The 26994-nt window shown below is 46.9% G+C and overlaps 1 protein-coding gene across 1 annotated transcript in view; it reads right to left on the reverse strand.

Annotated features, from left to right (window-relative positions):
- The window catches only part of SIPA1L3 (signal induced proliferation associated 1 like 3), a 235854-nt gene that overhangs the window by 208567 nt on the left and 293 nt on the right, over nucleotides 1-26994 (reverse strand).

The following is a 26994-nucleotide window of genomic DNA, read 5'->3' on the forward strand; positions in this document are numbered from 1 at the left end:
GCCAAGAGAGCAAAGGAGTGGGTCTGCTGGGCTTCCGAAAGCCCTCATTTTATGAGAAGTGTGTGTGCCATGCTTACTGCCTCACCACAGCTCGCTGGATGAGAGGGAGCCATCTGACCAAAGCTGGGCCAATCAGGCCCCCTTCCTGGGATGGAGATAGCCAGTCGAGTCTTTGCTGGTGGCTGGGAACTGGAGACCATATAAGGAAGGAGCTACGGAACAGCCAAACGCCTGGAGAAACCCAGAGAGGGAAGGAAGCAAAGAGAAAGAAGAGGCAAAGGTGGGAAGGGACGAGAGAAAACTCTGTGGGCCCTGGGCCTATTTACTGATCATGACACCAGCCGATGATGATACCAGTCCAGGTTTCAAGAGGCATTTCAGAACTCTTTTAGGCTTCAGTGGATCTGACCTGGGTTTCTGTTATTTTCAACCAAAAGAACCTAGGCTAAGAACTTCCCAGCTGGCATCCTCTCTGACCTCATCTCCTTTATCTTCCCTTCCCTCACTGCCCTCTGGCCACAGTGGCCTCTTTGTACTTCTAAGAACATGCTCTGCAAGCTCCAGCCTCAGGGCCTTTGCACTTGCCGTGCTGTCTGGAACGCTCTTTCCCAGATGTCTCCATAGCTGGCTCCCTATCTCTGAGGTCTTGACCAAACACTCAGAGGTCTGCCTTGATCACCTCTGCTGAAATAGGAGCCTCAGACACTCTCCAGCCTTTGCCCTGATCTATTTTCTTCTTAGCAGAGAAGAAATAATGACTAACATTTATTTGAGTGTTTACTATGTGCCAACCACAGTTCCAAGCACTTTACATGGATCATTTAATTCTCACAAAAACCTAAGGTAAAAGCTCCAATTATTCCATTTTACAGAAGGTGAAGCTGAGGCACAGAGACGGTAAGATGCTTGTCCAAGGCCACCCGCCTGGAAGAGGCAAGGGTGCAGTGTGAAGCTGGTAGTCTGATGTCAGGCCTCATGAGATCCAGGTGGGCAACCAGTTCCACAGAGCCAGCAGCCAACTCTGAGGCTGCCCTCTCCACGTTTGGGTTCACTGTGCTAGCTCCTTGCTGGGCTCCACACATCCTCGCTGCTGGACCCTTTTTTTTTTCCCCCGTTCGTATTAATCAAGGCCCCAGAATGTTGTCCACTGCCGCTTGTACTAAAGTTATGACCCTTGATGCCAGCTTCTTCCCTGGTTTGGCCCAGCCATGGGGACAGATGAGTCCTTCATTGTACTGACATTGCCACTTTTCTGGTCCCTGCCTAACTAGGCCCCCATGGAGGGGGGACCTGCAGGATAAAACATCTTGAGGTACCCATGCCTGTCTGCAACCCCCATTGGTGTTTAACACTGTCACGAAAGTCCTGGCCAGGGCAACGAGGCAGAGAAGAGCCCAGGAGCAATCGAAATGCCTTTTACTAGTGGACAAAAGGAAGATCTGCCAAGAAACTGCAGGAAAAGCTGCTGAAAATATATTAGAAATAAGGAAGCTCAATACTGAATAAATCCACAATATTGCAAGCCAGACTCTGCCTCATCCATGCTGTGAGACATTAAGCAAGCAAGGTCACCTCTTTGTGCTTCAGTTTCCTCCCTGAGAATGGAGATATTACCAACCTGCTTCACCGAGTTATGGCAGGGGACAGAAAGGTAAATGTTCAAACACTTAGACTGGGGCCTGGCTAATAAGATTTTCAAGTTAGTGGGAAAGGATGGATTATTCAGACCATATGATGGGGATAACTGCTTAACTATTGGTTGGGGCGGGGGGAAGAGTGGGTTTAAGATCTTTATCCCACACCTAACGCCAAAAAAAAAATTACAGATATCGGATGTAAAAAATGAAGCCAGGGCTTCCCTGGTGGCGCAGTGGTTGAGAGTCCGCCTGCCGATGCAGGGGACACGGGTTCGTGCCCCGGTCTGGGAGGATCCCACATGCCGTGGAGCGGCTGGGCCCGTGAGCCATGGCCGCTGAGCCTGCGCGTCCGGAGCCTGTCCTCCGCAACGGGAGAGGCCACAACAGTGAGAGGCCCGCGTAACGCATTAAAAAAAAAAAAAAAAAAAAAAAAAAAAAAAAAATGAAGCCATAAAATAACTAGGAATATATTTATCTTAAATTAAAGGCCAAAGCTTTAAAAAAAAAGTCTCAGTATGTTTAATAACATAAAAAAATTTAAAAGTAAACTAAGTAGGAATATAAACTTGCAGCATAAGGAATCCCCTGGTGGTCCAGTGGTTAGGATTCAGCACTTTCACTGCCGGGCCTGGGTTCAATCCCTGGTTGGGGAGCTAAGACCCTGTAAGCCGCGTGGCATGGCCAAAAAATTTTTTTAATTAAAAAAAATTAAATTTGCAACATATAACAAATGATTCATACCTTCAACAATGTAAAGATCCCCTACAAATCTGTAAGAAAAAAAAAAACCCTAGAAAAATAGGAACAAGGAATACATATGGTTAATAAACAGATCCCAGAAAACAAGTTGGCAATAAATATCACAAGTCTATATTTATTCACTTTGTTGCAGTAATTGCAACCCCAGGACTTTGTTCTAAGAAAAATCTAAGAAGCAAACAAAGGTTTTTATGTGTGAGATGTTCAGAGTTATAACAATAAAGGTTGGAAACAAACTGTGTTTGATAACAGGGCATTGACAGGATGGAACACTGTGAAGTTATTAAAAAGAACATGGCAGGGCTTCCCTGGTTGGCTTAGTGGTTAAGAATCCACCTACCAATGCAGGGGACAGGGGTTCGAGCCCTGGTCCGGGAAGATCCCACATGCCGCGGAGCAACTAAGCCCGTGCACCACAACTACTGAGCCTGAGCTCTAGGGCCCGCAAGCCACAACTACTGAGCCCGCGGGCCACAACTACTGAAGCCTGCGTGCCTAGAGCCTGTGTTCCGCAACAAGAGAAGCCACCGCAATGAGAAGCCCGTGCACTGCAACCAAGAGTAGCCCCCGCTCGCCACAACTAGAGAAAACCTGTGCGTAGCAACAAAGACCCAACGCAGCCAAAAATAAATAATAAATAAATAAATTTAAATAGATAAAATAAATTTTAAAAGCGGGGGGGGGGGGAAGAATGTGGCTGACCTTGACCCAGGAGGCTCTCCAAGATAGACTATTAAAGGAAAGTGCAACCTGCAGAACAATATACTCAGAAGAAATATGTGTGTAAAACAATATATGCATATATGTGTGTAGTAAAAATAGTTAACGTGTAAGTGCATGTCACTTGCAAGGTGCCACTCTGTTACATACTCAAGGCAATGAATCCTTACTAGCCAAGAACCATCACCACCATTTTACAGATGGGGAAACTGAGGCACAGAGCGATTAAGTCAAGGCCCAAGTCAGCACACGGCAAAACTGGGATTTGAACCCAAGCACTGTGGCTCCAGAGCCCGGGCTCTTAGCACACACAATCCACAGTACACACAGCAAGGAAGGGTGCACTTCACGTCCCTCTGGGCAGGTGAGGGAGGCGAGGAGAAGGCCAGGTGCCGGGGCCACGATGGGAATGCGGAACTTCCACGCTTTACATGCTGCTCTACTCTGTGAACTGTTTTACAACCAGTGTGTGGCTTCTGTAAGTTTTAAATCAACAAAGATTTTTTTAAGTAGAATTTTTAAAAACCGATCAATATAAAATTTTGCCACCTGCCCTAAATGCAGGTGGGAGCAGCTGATCAGCAGCTATCAGTGCTGTTAAAGGGTAGGTGGTGAGCGGGACCAGACTCCCCGCCACCTTTCCCAGGAGCCACGACACAGAGGGAGGTGGGGGTCACACCTCTCCCCTAGAGGACACTAAGCAAAGCCATGTGTCTGGCTGAGGCATCACACAGGACACACCTCGTGGGGAGTGAGCTCCCTTGACACGTGGAGCTCTGGAGGAGAAGATAAAAAGGATCTGATGGTTGGGGAGACTTTCTGCCCCATCAGTGAAGCAGGCTCGGGAGCTCAAAGTCCGGGGCCTATATACACCTTATCTGGCCCAAGTGTCAAGTTACAAACATCAAGTTACATCTGTGTCAGCAACCAGAAAGTCCCTGTTTTCTGCCCTGTAATAAATACTGTAATAAAAGGCGTGTCAGCGTCCAGGTTAGCAGGAAGGTGGAAGGGCCACCGATGTGGACTTGATCCCTTCCACCCCAATTTCATAAATGTAGGACACTGACATTCAGCTCCTCCTGGGCACAGACTGTGTCAACATGATGAATTAACAGCTGTGGATGCAGTGAGAGAAAAGGGGAGCAAGGTCAGACTGTGGGTCGGGCTAGCCAGGTCCCAAGCCCAGCCCCAAGCAGCTGGGTGACAAGGATCAAGGGCTTCCCTTCCCTGGGCCTCAGTGTCCCCATCTGTGAAATGGGGAATAAGAGTCTACTGCAATGATGGTTAAACGAGACATGTGTGAGTAGGACCCTCAGCCCACGTTAAAGGGGGCCTGGGACTGTTATGACTGCCACCCAAACCTGCAGACCAAAGCCCAAAGCCCCTGGAAAAGCTTTCACCCCACTCACCGCCCACTCTGACCAATCCCCTGGCAAGTTCTGTCCAGCTGTGAGCTTCTCTCCAGCACCAATGAGACCATTCAGGTCTGGCACCACACCCCTCTGCTCACTCCACCACCCTCATCACCTCACTTCCACCCCCACCTCTGCCATCTATGCTCCTCACAGCAGCCAGAGGGAATGAGAGACATGACACTCAGAATCAAACCCAAATTCTCCACCAGGCTGTCATCCCTGTCCATCCCCCAACCCCATCCTCCTGCGCTCCAGCCATGTTGTGTCCTCTGCTGTTCCCTGCCACGCCAAACTCACTCCCACCTCTTCATTCGCTGCTCCTTCTGTCAGGAAGGCTCTTCCCCCAGGTCGTTCACAAGGCTGCCACCTTTGTACCATCCCAGACTCAGCTGACATACCACTACCCCGGCAAAGCTCTCCCCCAAGCACCCCAGCTATCCAGCCTCCCACAGCCCCCCTCCATCTTCCACCAGGTGTGTCCTCTCACATTCTGCTTCAGTGACTTCAGAGCACTATTCGTCCCCACCCAAAAGTACAATATCGGATCAATTTGTTTACTACTTTATCATCTGTGTCCTTCAACGTGAACATAAACTCCAAGAGTATGGACCTTCGTGGGCTCTGACCCCAGCACTTGGAACACGTGAAACTCAATAAATATTTGCCAAATGAACAAGTCACTGACTGAATGAATGAAGGAATTCTGCATCATTCCACATCAAATCTTCTCTCCCCACCCAGAGGGAATAAATGTGTTGTAATCTCCAGAAGGAAAGAAAATCCTCAGGTATATAGTGTGTAACTGATCCCAAGGCACCCAAATGATTTCAAGCGTGTTGCGCTCTTAAGAATTTATGACCCAGACAACAGTGGCTGGAGTCAGAGCTCGCCCTGGCCAGGCTACTAGAAGGACTGGCCTTTCCAATGGAGCACAGCCCTTTACTGTTCTTTTGTCTAGGAATGGAGTTTCAGACCAGAATAAATTCAAACGCTCGAACACCTCTTGCCCCAAGCATAAAGGTTTAAACCCCTGGCACAGAGCAGGAACTCCCCAGAGGCTGTAGGTTTGAAAATACATGGCCAGGAAAGAGAGGGGGGAAAAAAATGAAAATGTCAACAGTCTAGAGCCGACTCTCCCTGGTTACATTGACAAGCACATAGGGCTCCACCTGGTCAAAGGTAAGGCCTGAGGCAGCCATGCCTACACAATGAGATGACTGTGACCATGGCTCATCTGTTTGTTCCCAAATCCATGACGGACGCGGGCAGTAGCAGAAACCAGTAAATATCACAAATGAATGAACACAAAAACAAAGACAGAAGACTGGAATCACTGAAGGAAAAATCAGCCGATTAGAAACCACCAGCCCAATTGTTAACTACTCATTTCTAATGTAAACAAAAGTCAAAAGGGTCAGTACCCTCAGGATAACTGAATAATAGATGAGGGAGGTTTCTTTCTAGAGGAAGATTCCAGCTAATAAATGAAGAGGAGGTTTGCAATTTTTGCAAACCCCAAGTGAAAGCATGGGTCTAGGCAATGGTCATTTACAGTTAACTCTACAGAACAGCACAGAAAGAGAAAACAGGCTTTACATACCCTAATGGATAGACACAGACCAGCAACACACACACGTGTGTGTGTGTACATCTCAAATATGAATCTGATCTGGTCTCGGAATCCACTACCCATTCCTAGGAAACACAGGGACGGAAGAATTCGTTAAAATACCACCACAGGTATACAATCAGCCAGACACAGATGTACAAAATCTACAAGACAAATGACATGGCTTCTCTCAACAAATAAACTATAAAAGAAAAAAAAAAAAGGGAGGGAGGGGGAACCTGTAGACTAAACAACACATAATAGGCATGTGAACCAAATCCAACAGTGAAACTTGTTGGGTCTTGGTTGGAACAAATCAATTCTAAAAAGATATTTATGGGACTTCCCTGGTGGTGCAGTGGTTATGAATCTACCTGCCAATGCAGGGGACACGGGTTCTATCCCTGGCCCGGGAAGATCCCATGTGCCGTGGAGCAACTAAGCCCGTGCACCACAACTACTGAGCCTGTGCTCCAGAGCCTGTGAGCCACAACTACTGAGCCCGGACACCACAACTACTGAGCTCACGCACCACAACTACTGAAGCCGCGTGCTGCAACTACTGAAGCCCATGCACCCAGAGCCCGTGCTCCACAACAAGAGAAGCCACCACGATGAGAATCCTGCACACAACAAACAGTAGCCCTGCTCGCCCCAACTATAAAAAGCCTGCACACAGCAACGAAGACCCAACGCAGCCAAAAATAATAAATTAAAAAAAAAAGGTGGGTGCATCATCTAGAGGTATTATCCTGGTGTCTGGCAACTCCTTTAAGAGCCATTTTTAGGGAACATTTCAGAACTAGTAAAGGTGTTGTTTGCCTAATCCAGTATTTAGTCTCCCCCTTTTTTATTTTTTTTGTGGTACGCGGGCCTCTCACTGTTGTGGCCTCTCCTGTTGCGGAGCACAGGCTCCGGACACGCAGGCTCAGTGGCCACGGCTCACGGGCCCAGCTGCTCCACGGCATGTGGGATCTTCCCGGACTGGGGCACGAACCCGTGTCCCCTGCATCGGCAGGCGGACTCTCAACCACTGCGCCACCAGGGAAGCCCTAGTCTCCCCTTTTAAGTTAGTAATATTGTCTGATTTTTAACTAAGAACAAGGCCATGTGAAACACATTTCCCAGATTCCTTTATAACTATATATGGTACTGTGACTAAGTTCTGGGCAAGAGTCTGTAAGCAGAATTATTGTGTGCAACTTCCATTAAGTAGGGGTGCCCATCTTCATCCCTTCTTTCTTGCTTGCTGAGATATAATGGCTGGAGCTTGAGCAGCCATCTTGAACCATGAGGTGACACCACAAGGACGGTAGAGCAAAAAGGGAGAAGGAACCTGAGTCCCTGATTAGAGTGCAGCCCTGGCCTCCTTATCACTGGGCTCCTTTATGTGAGAGAGAAATAAATAAATAATTCTATTATATACAGTTGAACCTAATCCTGATACACCTGGAATTACAAAGCTATGTTACAGTGGGTGGAACAAGTATAGTCATATATCTATACAAATGTATAAAAATGCCCATAATTTGAGAACTGTTCCAGAGAGAATCACTGTGAGCTGGAGTACACAAAGAGGTATCATGGAGTTGGGGAGAGAGAGAACAAGCAGAGACAACCAAGGAAACGGGGACATGAGAATCATAAAACTTTCATTAGGTTAAATAGGCTGCAGCCCCAGGATGAGTAACCAGACTATATAAAGAACACTTACAAACCAATAAGAAAAAGAAAAAGAAGCAAAAAGCACGAACAGCCTACATCCAAAAGAAGAAACATAAATGAAAAGACTGCCTTACTAGTCTTCAGAAGAATACAAATTAAAACCACAATGAGATTTCATTTCATATCCATCAGACTGACAAAAATAAAAAAAGCTTTTACAAACCAAGTGAAACAGGATACAGAACAACAGGAACTCTTATACATCCTTGGAGGGAATGTTTAGAGAACAGTTTGATGATATTTGGCAAAGTTAAAGATGTTCATATCCTACACCCACCAATCTTGTGCCTAGTACATACCTCAAAGAAATTCTTGTCCGTGCACATCAGGAATGTGTGTAACAACATTCACAGTAGCCCATGAATAGCAAAAAAATCTGGAAACTATTGAAATATGCACTGTCATGGAAATGACTTAAACAAAGATGTGGTATATTCAGCCACTGGAATATTACATAGCAGTAAAAAAATGAAATACCGCTATACCAAATGGTCTGGATCAATCACAGTATTAACTGAAAAATGCAAGTCCCAGAAGACTACAATATCATTTGTAGAAGTTCAAAAATAATTATTTTAAGACAAAGAATGATAAAAAATTCAAGATGGTGGTCACCCCTGGGAGAGCAGACTGGGGATTAAATGGGAAATAACACAGTTTCATATAAGTTATTGGTAGGTAATGTTCTAGTTCTTGGGCAGGTAGTAGGTTAAAGGCTATTCATTGTAATAGACATTTTTGTACAGACTAAAAACACCATTGTACCATGCACCAAGGATTATGATTAATCTGATTCTGTGTGTCCAAAGGCCGTCTTTAAAAAACGGAATGCATTTACAAAGAGGTGAGAAGAACATACACCAGGTTACTGACAGATAAGACCAATGAGGCAGGAAGCAGGAGTGAGGGATGGAGTAGTAAATGGTTTCTATCTCATGTTTTGTTCTGCTGTCACTTACATATTCTTTCAAGAAGAATCGTTTCTCGTAATAAACAAACGAAAGCAGTAGAGCGCAGTGGTTCAGTACACACTCTTGAGCCTGACCACGAGAGACTGCATGTCGACTCTACTACTCCTTAGCCGTATGGCAGATTATTTAATTTCTCTGTACCTGTTTCTGCTTCTGAAAAGGGGGTGATGATAACAGTGCCTACTTCACTGGGCCATTAGATTAAATGAGTTGGTTCATAGATCCTCTTCACAAATTAAACCCTTAATGAGATTGGCTACTGTTATGATATTTAGTCAACTCCAAACATCTACATGGGAGACAAGAGCTAAGCAAGTATCTGGTCCAGACCAGCAAATGATCCTGGTCAGTTTTAGCCCCAAATGTGTCCACTTCTCTGATCCTTGTAGCCTCTCTAAGAAGCCCAGTGCCTCGCCCATTCCAGGTACCTACTAAACGGTTGATAAATGAATGCACGCTGCCTCCGTTTACCCACCATGTCTTTGGCTGTCTGAACACACCACTCCTAGATGCCTACCCAGCCTGTCCTTTCTCCCGGCTGCTTCCTTAACTGACCCTCTGTCAGGGGTGGTAATAAGCACAGCTTAAAACTTGCATTTCCGAGACTTCCTTTTGGCAAGGGATGGTCTTGTCACAAAGTTCTAGCCAAAGAGACGGAAGCAGAAGTCTGCTAAGGACTTCAGGGAAGGCTTTGGTTTCCTGACAGAGGTGCTATTTCTTTTCCTCAGAACTTTGCTTCTTTCTACCCGTAATAGGATGTGGGGCTGGAGATGGGCGCGCCTTCTTATCACTACTAGGCTAAGGGCAGCAACGCAGATAAACAGGAGCCTGGGGCACTGGAGATGCTAAACTGCAGCACCACCTGGTCCTGATGACCTCTGCTCTTCTCCTTATGTGAGAAAACAAAGGCTGTGGTGGTCTCCAAAGAGGGGACCCAATAGGCCCCACCTTCCAGAATTCAAGTCTTGCGTTTTCCTTCCCACACTGAATCTGGGCTGATGCTGGGTCAGTTCTGGACCTACACCATAAGAAGGCATAGGAGGCCCTGGGCTGCCATGTTCTAAATCCAGCTACTGGCTGGCGAGACGATGTGGAAGGAGAGGTTCTGAGACTAGAGAGAGGGGTGTCCAGCCATCTCCAAGGTGCCATGTGAGTAAAACCATCTTGAGCATATTCCAGCCCATCCATCTTCTGACTCCAGCCACACGAGAGACCCCAATCAAAACCAGCAGAAGAGGGACTTCCCCAGTGGTCCAGTGGCTAAGACTCCGCACTCCCAATGCAGGGGGTCCAGGTTCGATCACCTGGTCGGGGAACTAGATCCCGCATGCATGCCGCAACTAGGAGAGTCCGCATGCCGCAAGTGAAAAGCCTGCACGCCTCAACTAAAGATCCCACATGCCGCAACTAAGACCTGGGGCAGCCAAATAAATAAATAAACACTGAAAAAAAAAAAAAAAACCCCAGCAGAAAAGCCATCGAGCCTCAGTCAATCAGAGATTCATGAGAAATAATAAACTGCTGTCATTTTAAGGCATTAAGTTTGGGGTCGCTTGTTATACAGCAGCAGAGAACTGAAACAGACCTCTAAGTGGGTATGCCACTGCACAAGTTCCAGGAAGCCAAATATATTTCTTAACTAAAGTACCACCTAAAAAAGAAACTTGCCAATAGATCACAAACTCCTCTCGTGTGTTTCGATTTCCAACAAAGATTGTAAATAGGAAAAAACTTGAAGTTTTCTCTCTCTTATTTGGCAATAAGTACTCATTAAGCACAACTAATTTATATTAAGCATGAGCATAATCTACATTAATCGCTTTTGTAATTAAAAAGCATTTAAAGTTGATGGTTCAGGGACTTCCCGGGTGGCGCAGTGGATAAGACTCCGCACTCCCAACGCAGGGGGTCCGGGTTCGATCCCTGGTCAGGGAACTAGATCCCACATGCATGCCGCGACTAAGAGTTCACGTGCCACAACTAAGGAGCCCGCATGCCGCAACTAAGGAGCCCACATGCTGCAAATAAGGAGCTGGCAAGCCACAACTAAGGAGCCCTGGAGCTGCAACTAAGTAGCCCACGTGCTACAACTAAGGAGCTGGTGAGCCGCAACTAAGGAACCCGCCTGCCACAAATAAGACCCCATGCAACCAAATAAATAAAATAAAAAAATAAAGTATGTGGTTCAACATTGTGCTGGACCTGGTGAGAACCCTCAGAAAATACATCTCCTATCTGGGCAAGAGGCCTCATTATACTAATGCTACTTCCTATTCATTCTCAAAGGCTTAGAGCTTAACAAAGTGGCTAAGCAGGCTGGATGTCTGCAATCTAATTTTTAAAAGCTTTCAATAAAAATAATAATTTGGAGGGAAAAAAACAACTAGAAACAAAGGGAATGCACATTAGTAACAGCCAGGTCAAATATATTATGGTAGACCCACACCTCCATGTGTTACACAGCCCTTAAAAAGAGCAAATTCGAGCATTACCCTGAGAACCTGGAGGCATTTCCACACAGTACTGCCATGTAAGAAAAGCAAAATGTGGGAAATTGACAGCAATATTATCCCTTATAGGATAATATTTCCCCCATAGGATTATATAACCATGGAAAATTATGTGGAAAGACACATACAGTACTTGATTGTTCCCATGGGTGAAGGATTGTGGGAGGATGCTTGACATGGGGGTGGGGTAGAGAGGAGCCCACAAAAAAGGGACTGGAAAAAATTTTAAAGGGCTTGAAACCAATTCATAAAAATAATTATTATCCGCATTTAGTGAGTGCTCAATGCAATGGACGCACTGCTAACTAGGTCACCCCATCTCACTTTTAACTTCTCATTTAAGGCGGGTACTATTAAGTATTCCCATTTTCCAGATAAGGAAACAGAGGTTTAGTGAAGATAAGTGCTATGCCTAGAGCTCGGGCAGTGCTGGGACTTGAACATTATGTGCAAGAGGGTCCCCGACACAACTCCAAAACCACTGCACTTGGAGCTCAAAGGACACAGTCAGATGTTGTAGGCGCTGCTCCTGATACTCTGCACATTCTTCTAGCAGCAGCAGGCACTGAGGTGTGCTGATGTGCGTGAAGGCAGCACACACCTCAGTCCCTCAGTCCCTCATGCTGTTGGGAGAAACCCGAGAGGGCTGCTGAGCTCGCTCTGTGGAGCTTTGGGAAGCCCTGCCCAAGATATTTTTACAGAATCGATTGCTGACACCAGGAGGAAACAGATGAGGAGGTGTCAGCTATTACACAGACTCTTGGAGGTTCACCATTTAGTTAAAACCTGTTCAGCCCCAGAGCAAGAATTATTGCCTTTTAAAGCAGGGGAGACCGATAAACTCTGCCTGGACAGTTAATTCTTATTTCCAAGGCATTCCCTGACCCCCACTACTGCAGGAACACTCAAGAGGGCCTGATAATAAAGTCGGCTTTCCATATACACGGGTGTGTGTGTGTGTGTGTGTGTGTGGTGTCTTTGGTAAAGCCTTCCTCACCTGAACTAACCTGCACACATCCTCTGCACTAAGGCCAAGGCCGTCTGTTCCATGCCACATGCACCCATGCCACTGCCAGGGCCCAGGCTGCACAGACGGGAAGGGCTGAGAGATGGGAAGTCAGAGGGCCGGACACTGCAGGGAGGCCAGAGGACCACTGGGTGACCAAGGGGGAGTGTGTGTGCACGCCACCGCCCCAGCCTCAGTTGCAGATCTGAGGATATGTTGACATTCTCCTCAAAACCCAGATAGGAACAGCCACCTTTCCTCGGACACCATCATAAATTCACTCATAAAACAGTTTATCCCACACCTACCACATGCCAGGAACTGTTCTACAAGGAGAGACAGAAGTACCTGTGCTTTCCTGGAGCCTACAGTGGGGGAGGAGGGGATAATAAACATGTCAAGTGGTCGTGCCATGAAGAAAACTAAAGCAGAGTAAAGGGCCAGAGTGTGATGGAGAAGGTGCTGTTTAACGAGAAGAGAGGCCTCACTGAGTAGGTGACATTTGAGCAGAGATCCGAAGCGGGTGGGAGCTTTGGGGATACCAAGGAAGTGTTCCAGGCAGAGGGAACAGCCAGGTCAAAGGCCCTGAGGCAGGAACAGCAGGAGGCCAGTGTAGCTGGAGTACAGCCAGCAGCAGTTGAGGAGTCAGAGACAAGGTCAGACAGGGAATTTGGGGGGCTGGGGGCGGGAATAGCTGACACCGTGCACCACTCTGTGCCCAGGCTGTGAGCACTTTACATAGGTGATCCATTGGAAAGGTGAGTGGGTACTGCTACTTCTCACTTCATCGGATGAGGAAACTGAGAGGGAAAGGAACTCTCCTGAGACCACACAGCTCATCTGTACCAGGCTGGGATGCCCCACTGGTATGTAAGTTTGCATCCCCTAGGAGCTCAACATTCACCATGCCTTCTCCAGGGAGAAATGTCCCCCATTTCCTTCTCACTCCCTCAACGCTCCGCCCACCCTTTCTTCACAGTTAGCAGCAGACAGGTAAACATTTCATGGGAGAGGAGGGAAAAAGAAAACAAAAAAACCACCGGTCTAATTCCAGAAAGGAGAAAACACACTATTAACTTCCTCTCCTCTACAAGTCGCTACCAAACTTAACAACCACCACTCACCTGAAAGATGTCCCGAGCACAGCCTGGATCACAAAGTAGGCAGGTGACTATGAGGGGAGCTCCAGGCTCTCGGCTCCAGTCCCACCCAGGCCAAGGCCACCTGCCTGCGCTCAGCAGGCCATCCCGCCCTCGCCTCCTAGTTGGGTGGGTGGTGCCTCCCCCAAGCCCGCTCTGGGTGTCTGGAATGCGGAAGCGGGAACCTGCCGTGCCAGCTTCTAACAGCGACTTACTCAACAGCCGCAAGAACAACACGCCAGCCACCGGAGTTCCCCGAGAGATGGCTGGTCTCTGCGAACAGGCGAGTTCCCAAAGAGGGCTGTTTTGCCAAGGGTCCCTGTGCGTGCGGGAAATAAAAGGACTCCTTACTCATCAGACACGTGGTCTGAGGAGCCTGAATGGGCTTAAGTGAAAGCTCAAGGTAACAAAGGCGGCTGGTCGGTTACCTTGGATCCAGGAACGGGCCACCTGTTCGCTGACAGAGCCGGGGCTGGATCGGCGCCCACAGCCTCCCCTGCCAAGGGCTTGCCCGCTTCATTCACAGCCGCACAAACCAAAGGTGGGCTCCTTTCCCTGTGCAGATGGGGGAGCTAGCTCGCAGAGGCAGTGTCGATTAAGGATTAAGCACTGCTGTTGGACTCCTCCAGCCAGCTTGGGAAGCACAACGGAACGGTTCTGCCTAACAAAAACAGCCCCCAGAACTCCAACCCCCTCCCCGCACCCTGCCACCCATGCTCACTCTGCACAAACACTGTTCTGAGCGTCTCACGTGAATTACCTCCCCCAACCCTCACAGCCACCCTCTAAGTCAGCACTATTAGCATTCCTATTTTACATAAGAGAAAGTTCAAGAACAGAGAAGTCACAGGCTAAAGGTCACCCAGCAAGGAAGTGGTGGGGCAGAGGATTAAGCCAAGCAGAGCAACTCTGGGTTTCCAGTTGTTAACTGCTGCACTACATCTCCTCTCAAGAGGAAAGACAGGTCCCCCCAACTGGACCTCAGTTTCCTCATCTGTAAAATGGGGTGAGCATGGGGTATCAGTGAGAGCTTAGAGTGAGCGCTTAGCCCTAACGCACAAAAATGCTCAATAAACACCAGCTGCAGTTATCACATGCTGCCCTCAGATTCAATCAGGTTCAGCTTTTATCTTCAAAACGGGGTAATTATAGTCACGGAGTTTAAATTCTGGGCAGCTGAAGGGAATGAAAAAAAAAACAAAACCAACCCTTCCTGCCCTTCCTTTCATCCACAGAAAAAATATACAAAACATCTACTCTGAGTCCTGCACTAGGACACAGTGATAAACAAAAACCACATAAACCCTGCCCTCAAGGAGCTAACAGTTCCCTGTGAGTAAACTGGCACAAAATATTGAAAGAACAAGAGATACAGCACGTGTACTGAGTGGTCACTGTGGGCCCGGCGCTGCAGTGCTCTAAATGCTTTACGTGCCTGAATGCACTGAACTCTCTCAACAACCTAGGAGGACAGTACCATTACCACCTTAAAGATAAGGAAACTGAGGCACTGCAAGGCTAGTGGCTTGCCCAAGGTCACATGGGAGCCTGAGATGGAACCAGAACTTATGCCCAAGCAGTCTGGCTCCACGACCTGAGCTTCATTCCTCAGTCCCTCGGCAGTCCTGCAGGGCAACGGCTTTACACTGGGTCCATACGCAGTAGCAACAGGCACCCACAGGAAATGTCAGTCTGCGAAATGAACGGTCACTTTCACGTGTTGTTGGGAGGAGAGGGTGGGATTATTAAATTATAACTGTTCAATTAATGTCACATTTAATATGTTAATAGCAGGGGCCACATTCTTTTTTTTTAATTCCAAGAAAAAAAATTTTTTTGCCATTTAAAAAATTTTTATTTTACCTTTTTATACAGCAGGTTCTTATTAGTTATCTATTTTATACATATTAGTGTATATATGTCAATCCCAATCTCCCAATTCATCCCACCACCACCACCACCCCTGCCACTTTTCCCCCTTAGTATCCATACGTTTGTTCTCTATATCTGTCTCTATTTCTGCCTTGCAAACTGGTTCATCTGTACCATTTTTCTAGATTCCACATATATGCGTTAATATACAATATCTGTTTTTCTCTTTCTGACTTACTTCACTCTGTATGAGAGTCTCTAGGCCCATCCATGTCTCTACAAATGACCCAATTTTGTTCCTTTTTATGGCTGACTAATATTCCATCGTATATATCTACCACATCTTTATCCATTTGTCTGTCAATGGGCATTTAGGTTGCTTCCATGACCTGGCTATTGTAAACAGTGCTGCAATGAACATTGAGGTAGATGTGTCTTTCTGAATTATGGTTTTCTCTGGGTATATGCCCAGAGGGGCCACATTCTTTTTTTTTTTGCGGTACGCAGACCTCTCACTGTCGTGGCCTCTCCTGTTGGGGAGCACAGGCTCTGGACGCACAGGCTCAGAGGCCATGGCTCACGGGCCCAGCCGCTCTGCGGCATGTGGGATCCTCCCAGACCCGGGCACGAACCTGTGTCCCCTGCATCGACAGGTGGACTCTCAACCACTGCGCCACCAGGGAAGCCCTATATACACATTCTTGAAGGTAGAAATGATTAGAGAACAAAAAGCTATGTCCTGAATCAGGTAATTACAAAATGAAGTTGGTAAGGACAATGACACAAAAACATATAGGTACTATGCTTCCACTTTGTTTCCCTAACTTCTGTAGCAGATCCAATTGTTTGCCTACCCAATATCCATACCCCTCTCCCAGTCTTTTCCTAAATAGTACTCCAGTTTTATTCCTGTAGCAGCACTCTTCCCGGCAGTCCTGTGCTTCAGGTGAGGATGGTTTTAGCCCCAGCGGGGACAGTAAATCCTGACTGGACCTCGCCTGTGATTTGCCCAAGCATGGTCATGTGTCACAATGCTCGCCAATGAGATATGAGGGGAATCTGGGAGGCGGGGCGTCTTTGAAAGGTTTCCATGCTCCTAAGAGAGACACAGTGAGAGATGCCCTCTTTCTGCTGCTGGATATAGCCTTGTCAGGGTGTGATGACCGGAGCTGTGACAGTCATCCTGTGGCCACGAGGACACAGAAGCCACACCAAGGATGGTAGAGAGGGCTGGGCTTCTTACAGGCATTGTGGAACTGCTTAATTATTCTACCCTGGTGCTGCCTATCTATGGGCTTGTTACAGATCGTAAACTCCTGATTTCAGGCCAGTTTCACTTGGGCTTCCTAATTATAGTAGATCAGCAGTTCTCAGAATGTGCTCCCAGGCCCAGGAGCACCAGTATCCTGGGGGACTTGTTAGAAATGCAAATTCTCAAGCCAGACCTACTGAATCAGAGACACTGGGTGGGGCCCGGCAATGTGTTTTAACAAGCCCTCCAGGGGACTCCGGAGCCTGCTCAGGTTTGAGCTCAGGTTCCCGGGATCCAAATCCCGTCACCACCACTGTCTAGCTGTTGGGCAGGTTATTTAAATTTAGTTGCCTCATCTGCAAAAGGGGAATAATAAACAACTTACAGCGTTGTTGGGAGGCTTAAATGAGTCACTTTGTGGGAAGCGCCTAGCACAGTGCTTAGCATACAGTAGACATTGTATAAATGACCTATTTGCTGCTGCTGTTGTTACTATGTTACTGTTAACTATCGTTTGCAGCCAAAGGCATACCAACTGACACAACTTTCTCAATAACTCAATCAACCCTGCAATATGGCCCATCTCAGAGAAAAGACAAGGCTGCACTAGATGCAAACCCGACACCTCTCTGCTCTCATGCCCTCCCACTCTATCCTTCTCCACTCTGCTCTTAGCCACTGTCTCAGGGCCTTTGCACTGGCTGCTCCCTCTGCCCAGAAACCTCCACTGCTCACACTGCCTCACCTCCTTAAAGCGTGAACTCAAGCTACCTCCCAGGGAGGCCATCCCTGGCCACCCTGTCTAAAATTTAAACACCCTCCACCCTAATACCTCACATCCCCTTTCTTAACTTTTTCTGCTTAGCATTTATTACCATCTAACACAGTATACATCTTGTTTATCTGTCTACTGTCTGAATTCCCCACTTGAATGAGAGCCCCGGAAGGGGAGAAGCCATGTCTGCCTGCCTAGGAGAGCATTCAGCTGGGTGAATACCTGTTGAATGAGTAAGTTTAAAAGTCAGGGACTTCCCTGCTGGTCCAGTGGTTAAGAATCCGCTTTCCAATGCAGGGGACACGGGTTCGATCCCTGGTCGGGGAACTAAGATCCTACATGCCACGGGGCAACTAAGCCCACATGCCGCAACTACTGAGCCTGGCGCTCTAGAGCCCACGCACCGCAGCGAAGAGCCTGCACACCACGACAAAGACCCAACGCAGCCAAAATAACATAAAAATAAATAAATAAAAACTCAGAATCGGTGTCAGTGTTTGGGGTTTGCCACCCTCAGATACAACATGTGCCAGGTCTATCCTGGGAAACCCGGAAAAAGCAAGCTGCCTAAACTGGTGACAGTGATACTAATGTTCTCTCCATGCTGGACGCACCTCAGAGCCTGTGAAGGAAAAGTAAAGGCAGAACTCATGAAGGTGCTGGAGGCAGATGCTTGAGGGAGCCGGAGGGGCTGCAGGACTCCGCCTGCCTTCCTCCCCGCGTGGTATAAAGAGCTAAGCATCAGAACAAATGCCGCCAGCCTCGGGCAGGATCAGTGACGAGCTCCTGTTCACATCAACCATTGCTCCCCATCTAGCAAGCAAACCTCGAGCAGGAACCCCCAAATGAGGGTGCCCTCTTTTCCTGCCACTTTCACACAAGGATTTCTGCCCCGCGCTGACTTGCTGTTCAGTTAGAGACCCCAAAAGAACAAATGCAACAGGAGTCTCTGCTTGATGTGAAGCGGGGCGGAGTGAACGTTTGTTGTCAAGGAGTTTTATCTGCTGTCTTGATGAGAAATATCATCAGGTCCGCAGCACAGGCACATGCTGCATCTTGCAGCTTTGTCAAAAGTCAAAAGTCAGAACTTAAAGGGGGCACTTTCCCTGCCTCCCGCTGCAGGGCTGGAGGCAAACCAAATGCTGGATTCTGGTTCCATGTGGGGCCCTGACAAAGACACATCAGAGGAAGGATCTGTGCACGGCTGTCCTGAGGGGAGGATGGGAGGAGGATCTGAGGCCTCCTGCTGGAACACGTCTTTGGAAAAAATGTGGGAGGCGCCCCACGGTCAGGTGCTGGAGGGAACCAGATCTCAGGGAAGAGGGACTTCTGCAAACTGACTCAGAGAACCAGCACCCTCGTGGTCAGTGCTCAGAGCAGCTGGGGAAGCGTGTGGCCTCTGCAGGCTCGCTGATGCCCTCGCTGTGGCCGGATGCTGCTTTACCAAAGGGGTTTCCAAAGCTTTGAGCCAAGTATTGACTCGTATGATGAAAAGAAAAAACGAAAATTCCTTTTTATTATATAAGTGAACTGGGCAGAGGCAGGGAATTCCTCCATACTACACTCGAGCTTGAAACACACAAACGCTGAGTGAAATTTGTTATACTTGCTTCTAACTTTTCATGGTGAGATGTTTCAAGCACACAAAGGTGAAAAGAAGAGTATAATAAACCTCCTCCATCCAGCTTCAACAGAATCACCTCATGGCCAATCTTTCTTTATCTCTTTACTCATCCATACACTTGGCCCCCTCCACTCCCTGCCCATCCATATTATTTTGAAGCAAATCTCAGATGTCTTTAACAGTTCATAGGTATTTCAGAAAGTAAGTCTTGGCTTCCCTGGTGGCGCAGTGGTTAAGAATCCGCCTGCCAATGCAGGGGACACGGGCTCGAGCCCTGGTCTGGGAAGATCCCACATGCTGCAGAGCAACTAAGCCTGTGCACCACAACTACTGAGCCTGCACTCTAGAGCCCGCGAGCCACAACTACTGAGCCTGTGTGCCACAACTACTGAAGCCCGTGCACCTAGAGCTCGTGCTCCACAACAAGAGAAGCCACCGCAATGAGAAGCCCGTGCACCACAACAAAGATGCAACGCAGCCAAAAATAAAATAAATAAACTTATAAAAAAAAGAATATAAGTCTTAAAGATAAGGACTTTTTCTTAAGCAGAACCACAGTATCATTATCACACCTAAAAAATTAACAAGAATTCCTTAATAATGTCAAATATCCAGTGCGTTTTTGTTATTTAAAAGGGTGACTTCCCTGGTAGTCCAGGGGTTAAGACTCTGCGCTTCCAAGGCAGCGGGGTGCAGGTTCAATCCCTGGTCAGGGAACTAAGACCCCACATGTCATGCAACACAGCCAAAAAAAAATTAAAAATAAAAAAATAAAGAAAGGGGAAGGGCAGGTTCCAAAATCACAGAAAAACCCCACACCCAGAGTGATGGTCAAGTCTCCAGGCCCAAAGGGGCCTGAGACTTGCTGCGGGGCTACCAGGACCAGGAGATCAGAGACCACACGTGGAATAGAGAGGCTGCAACTAGTCAGTGTGGTCTTGCTTGACCACCCCATTCGGTTGTCTGTCGTCCACGGAGAGACCGCAGAATGAGCGTTTAAGAGCCTGGACTTGGCTTGGATTTGAATCCTGACTTTGACACTCACCAGCTTTGTGATTTGCACTTCTCAAGATCTGAGTTTCTTTACGTAGGAAATGTGAATAATAAGAGTACCTACACCATGGAGTAGTTTTGAGGATTGAGTGAGCTATTCCATGAAAAGCACTCGGAGCAGTGCCTTGTACACAGTAAGAGCTCAATGAATGCTGGGTCGTATTAATAATTCAGCCAACAGACACTTAGTGAGCATCTTTTACATGCCAGGCACTGTCCAGCAGTAGGAGATAAGGGTGGTTACGAGGTTAAAGCTCTCATGAATTACCACCTGGAAACAGGGGCTGGCACCAGGTCAACCACCCGAGGACATGAACAGACTCAGAATCTCCAGCACCTGCCTTGTCTGAGTAGGAGAAACAAGCACTCCTTGCTCCTGAGATGGGGAGTCCTGAACCAAGAGAGTAATTAAAGGTCTAGAACAATGACTCCCATAGATGAAAGAGTCCCCTTCCCGCTATCCCCCAACCCAGCAATGCCTCTGGATCACAGCAAGGGCAAGATTCACACACTGGGTAAACTCTGCTATCGCTGAGCTCACAGGAAAAGGCCACACAGCTCCCACAGGAGGCAGACAAAAGAGAAGAGAGGCTTCACACCCAAACAAGCTGCTTGCTTAGAATGGGCTTTCAGTAGGCTGCGTCCTTTTCTCGTTTCCTTCACTCACCCTGCCCACCGTCCTCAGTGCCCAAAGACCCTTCTCCTTCCTGGGAAGCAAAGACCTATTCCCAGGAAACCTCGAGCTCATCGTAAGGAGGGGATCAGCCAGTCACTCAGGTCTAAACCAGCACTCCAGCACCAATATAAAAGTCGAGGATCGATGCTGACAAGCTCTGGGAATGCATTTTGTGTGATGAGTCCTTCCTATGGTTTTTGTGGCTCAAAGCTCAGACCCCATCCCTCAAACCCTCAAACAAACACGAACACAACATATACAACAGAGACTGAAGAGATTTAAGAGTACGCACCTGAGTTCAAATTCTGCCTCCATCACTTCCTAACCGTGAGCAAGTGGCCTCTTGTTGCCAGACCTCAGCTTCTTCATCTGTAGAGCGGGGATGATTAGAGTCCCTGCCACCTCACAACACAGGTCACACACGCCAAGCACACTGCCAGGCCCAGAAGGTGCCTTTGATGATGACAGCTGTGAGTTTAGCTACCCCTGCCTATGATAAATATGCTTTTCATCATTCATCTGCCCTTATTCACCAAGATAAAACAGGGATGGCATCTTTGGCCTATCACCTAGGGTATGAGTCTCATACCCTAGGTCCACACTGTCCAATACCTGTGGTTACTGAGCACTTGAAATGTGGCCGGTACAAATGGAGATGCTGAAGGTATAAAATACACATTGTATTTTGAAGACTTAATGTGAAAAAAAAAGAATGTAAAGTATCTCAATAATTTTTATACTGACTACGTGTTGCAATGATGGGGTTTTTTGTTTTTTTTGGCCACGCCACACGGATCTTAGTTCCCTGACCAGGTATCGAACCCATGACCTCTGCACTGGAAGCACAGTCTTAACCACTGGACCACCAGGGAAGTCCAAAATGATACTATTTTGGATTAAATAAAATATATTATTAAAATCAATTTCCTGTTTCTTTTTACTCTTTTAAATGTGATTCCCCATAAAACCTTAAATTATGTATATGGCTCACATTGGTGGCTCGCATTATATTTCTAAGGGACAGTACTGGTGCAGACCCTTGAGAACCAGAGTCTTCTTATTTGACTTCATACTGTCAAGTGTCTAGCATGGTGCCCGGCACATAGGCTGGGTAGAAAAAAATGTTTCACAGATGGCTGGATGAAAGATGCTCTCCATACTTTTCCTGGTCTTAAAAGCAACCACTGCCATCCTCACATCTAACCAGGCCTGCCCTTCATTCAAAATACTGCACAACCCTTAAGGTCAAAGCTACACCAAATCAAACTGGACATAGTCATTGTGGCTGGAACAGGGTCCCGGAGCCTCTGCAGGGCCAGGCATCACCACCTTAATTACTGGACTGTATTTTAATACTTTAACAGTCCATAAAGCTGGTCTGGTGCTTAGAAACACTCTTTCCCTGGCTGGCCCAAGTCCTCTTGCAAAGCTCACCCAAATGGGACACCGCCTTGTTCATGCTCCTTCGACACCACACCTCATTTCTTGCTAACTTGCGTCTGGTGTGGCAGCCACGCAGTCAACCTTGTTTTATTTGAGGACAGGCTCTGCTCAAGGGCCTTCAGTTTTGAAACAACCAATTAAACATCCCAACAGAAACTGACCCCATTGTGTCTCACTGTCAGTGGAAACGATGCCACATCCCCAGACCACTCCTGCTGCCACATGAATGAGGTACTAAATATAGTCCACAGTGCTTTGCATGTCAAACGACATGGAAGGGAAATGCTGCATCCACTTCTTAAACTTGCCTCAGCCTGCTAAAGAGGGCCTGGGAAGAGGAGTTTGACATATGGGGAAGAGCCTGGACCCTGGAGTCAGCTTCCTCGTCTGTAAAGTGAGTTATCTATCCCGGACTCTTGTGAGGGTTAACTGAGGAAAAGTGTGAAATGCTTAGAAGAACACCAAGTACAGAGTAAAGTACTAGGAAATGTTAGCTGCTATTATCATCATTATTATTATTTTATAAAAATTAAAGTAGTGTGAACTCAAACAATGGGAATTCACTCTTCTCCAGCCACGATACTGTTTTTGTAGCAAACTCATTCTCACATCTGAGCCTTTGCACTTGCTGTTCCCTCCGCCTGGAAATGGTCTTTCCACCCAGCTCCTGGCACAGCTGGTGCCTCTTCTCACGTGACTCCCCTTCAGAAAGGCCTGAGAGGCCTTCCCGGGCCACACAAGCTAAAGTAACCGTCCCTGGGACTTCCCTGGTGGTCCAATGGTAAAGAATCTGCCTTCCAATGCAGGGGTCTCGGGTTCGATCCCTGGTCAGGGAACTAAGATCCCACATGCTGTGGGGCAACTAAGCCCGCGCACTGCAACTACTGAGCTCACGTGCCTCAACTAGGGAGTCTGTGTGCCGCAACGAAGAGCCCGCGCGCTGCAATGAAGACCGGATGCAGCCATAAAAATAAGTAAATAAAATATAAACATTAAAAAAATCTGAAGAGGAAAGCATACTTCATTAAAAAAAAAAAATCCCTTCCCCACCGCCAGTCTGCCCCAACCCCTCTCTCCATACCCCCGACCCTGTTATTTCCTCCATCTGAAATTAAAACCACCTAAAGTTTCCTTGTTTACTGTGTGTCCCCTCAGCTAGAATGTAAACCCTAGGAGAGCAAGGATCTTGTCTGTCTTGTTCATTATCCAGAGTTTATGCTTTTAGCCACTACACTATACTGACTATGTACCAGAATGCTTACTGGATGTGTGTTTGTGAATGTAAGAGAAATCCCAGAAACAACTTAAATGTCCAGCAATAGAGAGATGGTGGTGTGGAGCATGGTCTGTCCACACTGAAGAATGCGTGTTTAGCTGTTAAAAAGAATGAGTCAGGGACTTCCCTGGCGGTCCAGTGGCTTAGACGCTGCACTCCCAATGCAGGGGGCCCGGGTTCAATCCCTGGTTGGGGAACTAGATCCCACATGCTGCAACTAAGAGTTCTCATGTCGCAACTAAAAGATTCCGCACGCCGCAACTAAAGATCCCGCATGCTGCAACTAAGACCCGGTGCAGCCAAATAAATAAATAATATTAAAAAAAAAAAAGAATGATTTAGATCTGTATGTAATGACTTGAAGAGATAGGCCCTATCAAATATTTAAAAAATCAAGTTACAAATATGTGTGTCTTGATCCCTCCTTTTTTGGGGAGTGGTGAGGGAGAAGGAAGAAAACAGTCAATATTTGCATACATATATCCATATAAGTATAGAAAGAGGTAAGTGAGAGCATCTACCCGAATTTCCAAGGGCAGAGAATATACTTTGTTCTCTCAGACATCTCCAAAACCTGACACTGGATACTCAGTAAATACTCATTGTCTGAATAAATGGTTGTCTTCGGGGGATGGGATTTTGGAGTGGAGGGTGGAACCTATTGTTTTCCTTACGTATCTCTGTATTGACATGTTACTATGAGCATGTATATCTCCGCATAACTTTTTAAAAGCCAAATTCAACCAATTCACACACACACACACAAATTAAAGCCATTACCAGAGCAGTTCTAAGAAACAGCAGTGTCAGTCTTAAAGAAAGCACAAATGCACAAACTGGTCCAATAGCATCTGATCCTAACGGCTAAAAACAAACCCTTTACTTTAGAGGAAATGACTGTTCAATTCTTTTATTAAAACATACAGACATTTAATTTAGATTTGGGGAATTAAACACATAACAAGGTTAAGCTGTTATCATAACCTGTGTCATTTTTTTACACCGAAGTTTGAAACATAACCACAAAATACCTTTTACAGGGAAAAAAAGGCACCAATCACTGCACGTTCTAAATTCCATTTTTGATTTACCGCCTAACAACTGCAATGTCTGAAAAACAGGCTCATGTTTAACTCTGACCATTCCACACAGACTACTAAAAAACCCACATGCTGTTGTCACTAACAATTAAGACCAAGATTTTTTTAAGCCATTGCTTTATTTTCTCAGATTTAAAAAAGCACTTAGGGGGAATTCCCTGGCAGTCCAGGTTAGGACTCGGCGCTTTCACTGCCCAGGCCCTGGTTCGATCCCTGGTCGGGGAACTATGATCCTGGCAAGCCCTGTGGTGCGGCCATAAATGATTAATTAATTAACTTAATAACTAAATAAATAATAAAAAGCACTTAGGCAAATTTAGTGGTCAGCACAAATTTGAGACCACCGGTTCCCATCTCCAAGTGAAATTACAATGAAAGATCTGACAAGACTCACCCTAAATGGAGAGCTAATGAATTTCCCTGCCCAGCCTCTTCACTGGTATGTATGCTACCTCCCAAAATGCTCAGGGTGGCCCTTCCCACAGAGGATATTCTAAGCCGCTGACACGGTGTAACTTTTCAGAAAGAAATTTAGCGACTCAGCCGAGCTTTGCCAGGCTAAAACTGTAGAAATGGGCACCCTGAAAGCCAGGGCTTTACTCTCAACTTGTGGACATTGCAATCTGGCCAAGTCCATACTGCCTTCTCGGCACCCAATGAATACAAGGTTTCACATACATCAATCCTTGGTGACTTGAAAGAAACAACTCAACCTTGTTGGAAAACTCCATATTCAGTGGCCAAGGGAGAATTTCAGTGCCCACAAGATGGGAGATCAAGAAGGGCCAATGAAATGGTTGCTATGAAATAAGACAGCTCCATCCTTCTTAACAATCAATTAGACCCGGGAAGCCTGGGGGAGAAGAGCAACTCCCAAGTTTCTGGCTTGGCCCATTTGCCAAGATGGTGACTACTGGGTCTGAGAGGAAAAGGAGTTCAGGTTGAACATTTTGAGTTCATGGTACCCAAGGGGACAGTCACCAGAGGACATCAAGGAGCACAGGCTCCACATCTGGAACTGGAGCTGAGGGTGCTAACAGGGCTTTGAGACAGAGTCAAGTGCTGGCAGCAGTGGTACAGTACATAAAGCACTAGAGTGAATGTGTTGGCTTGCGGGGAGGAGCTTGCGGGGAGGAGTGTGTGAGAGCTGAGCAGGGGGCTGCTGATAGCAAGTCGGTACCATTTCTTCTCAGGCCCTTATACTGCAGTATGTTCCACAATTTAACCTCTGGTGAATAAAAATTGGGGCGGTGGGGGGAGAGACATTAACCTTGTCCCTGCTCTGCCCTGTAAATACAAACATAAGAAGCAAAGGCCTATCAAGAAAAACAAGACATGTTTATTAAGTGCTTACTATGCACCTGGCCCTGTGCTGAACACTAAATATGAATTATCTCCTAGGATCATCAAAACAACCCTAGCACAAATGTCCTATCACTACCATTTCACAGATGGGACACTGAGGCTGGGAGTGAACATGTGGGGTAGCTCAGAGCTGTCATGTCACATCCCACCATAGTCAGGCAGTCTCTAGGCCAGATGGAGAACACTGAAGAAGAACAATTATAATATATAAGAGCTGCTACTTAGTGAGAAATGGCTCTGGACTAGGAATACAATCTCAGCAAATCCTTACAACCCTCTGAGGCTGATATTGTTACCCCATTTTACATAGATGCAACCTGAGGCTGCAGGAGAAGTCAACCAGACCAGTTTTGAGTCTGGCCCACTGGAAGACCAACACTACAGCCAGAGTCCCACCCTCAGGGGGTCTCTGAGAAACTGGGAAAACGCTGAATAAATGGTACCATTTATTAAATGCTGACTATGTGCCAGCTGCTGCTCTAAGCACTTCACAAATGGTATTCTCACTGCATCCTCAAAACGACTCTACGAGGTGGCTGCTATTAAAATCCCATTTTATAGACAGAGAAACGAAGGCACAGAGCAGTGAAGTCTGTAGCTCAAGGTCACACAGCTAGTAAATGTTAGAACCTAATGGTTGAACTTGGCTCTGCCTCCCAAACCAAAGCTCTTAACAAAATAATTTCAGTTAACAGCAGTCACCCTGCATTGAAGGCTAACTATGGACTCGGCTCACCCTCAACTTACCACATTCGGTGGATAATACCTTCACACCATTTCTCGAGAGCTAACAATAATGCAAACACGTAATAAGTGCCTTCTGTGTGCCAAATGCTTTATTCACCAGATCTCAACATTTCAACAGAATTCCCAACAAAAGACAGACACTATTCTTCCCCGGTTAGACTGAAAGGGGAAACTGAGGTTCGGCGCGGTTTCCCTATATCGCACCTCCAGAGTGGCAGAGCCAGGACCCGAACTCACTGCTACCCGACTCCCATGCCACGCTCTTCGGCAACAGCGCCAGGTAGCTCGTCTGGAAAGTTGAAGCATGCGGGCAAGAGACC

Source organism: Phocoena sinus, chromosome 19, assembly GCF_008692025.1.
Source record: "Phocoena sinus isolate mPhoSin1 chromosome 19, mPhoSin1.pri, whole genome shotgun sequence".
Taxonomy (NCBI): domain Eukaryota; kingdom Metazoa; phylum Chordata; class Mammalia; order Artiodactyla; family Phocoenidae; genus Phocoena; species Phocoena sinus.